Genomic DNA, 709 nt, shown 5'->3' with positions numbered 1-709 from the left:
CAATTAGAGATAATTTTGATATAACGCTCGTGTTCAAATGAATATATTCCAAAATTATAATTTGCTGGGCTTGCTACGGTGTGCTCCTAGTTCCAATACTATGCGGGGCCCGCGGGGAGAGCAACACCCGCAAAACTAATAACACGGAAAAGTACTGGGGAGCTGCTTCTAGCGAAAGCCCGCCCTGCTCGGATGTTTACTATACGGCCGTTAGTCTCTGGCGTGTGCGTCCGTACTGTAAAGAACTGCCTTATTTTCAAATTTGTTTTTGGGTGTTTTTTTATGGAAACAATTTATTAAACTTAAATTTTCTTTCAGCGTTCCTTCTTCGACGGAAAGATGGCTGTGGCCCGAACACCTTGCTCCAAGACTCCTTGCTCTTATCGTATTTGTAGACAAGTGCCTGATACAAAGTTTGTAGGTGCCATTTTTTACGTTATTAAACCTGTAATCCGGAGATACTATAGTCACTATCGGTGTGGAAATTAAGATTATTAGCGCTTTTTTTCTTGGTTACCCCTAAAATCGTGTTAGGTTACCCTAAAATTGTATTAAAGAAAACATACTTTTAAGGCCAACTAATAAAAAACGGTAGATCATTGTATGGTTCAGATTTTTTCACTGGTATACAAATTATAATGCTGGTCACAAAACAGCTCCTTCTAGAAATAAAATAAAGAAATGCATAGCCTCCACGGTCGTATAATAG

The 709-nt window shown here is 38.9% G+C and overlaps 1 protein-coding gene across 3 annotated transcripts in view; it reads left to right on the top strand.

Moving 5' to 3' along the window:
* The window catches only part of LOC119581970, an 11,824-nt gene that overhangs the window by 3,133 nt on the left and 7,982 nt on the right, over positions 1–709 (top strand). The window contains exon 2 of one of the 3 annotated variants that reach the window (XM_037930154.1): positions 319–417. The exons of the other annotated variants lie outside the window; for them this stretch is intronic. The gene's annotated coding sequence lies outside the window, so the exon portion shown is untranslated. The remainder of the gene's footprint in view (positions 1–318; positions 418–709) is intronic. 3 annotated transcript variants of the gene reach the window in all.

This window comes from Penaeus monodon, chromosome 15 (assembly GCF_015228065.2).
Source record: "Penaeus monodon isolate SGIC_2016 chromosome 15, NSTDA_Pmon_1, whole genome shotgun sequence".
In the NCBI taxonomy this organism is placed as follows: Eukaryota; Metazoa; Arthropoda; class Malacostraca; order Decapoda; family Penaeidae; genus Penaeus; species Penaeus monodon.
Note: the sequence above shows the minus strand (reverse complement) of the source record. Positions and strands in the feature narration are given on the sequence as shown.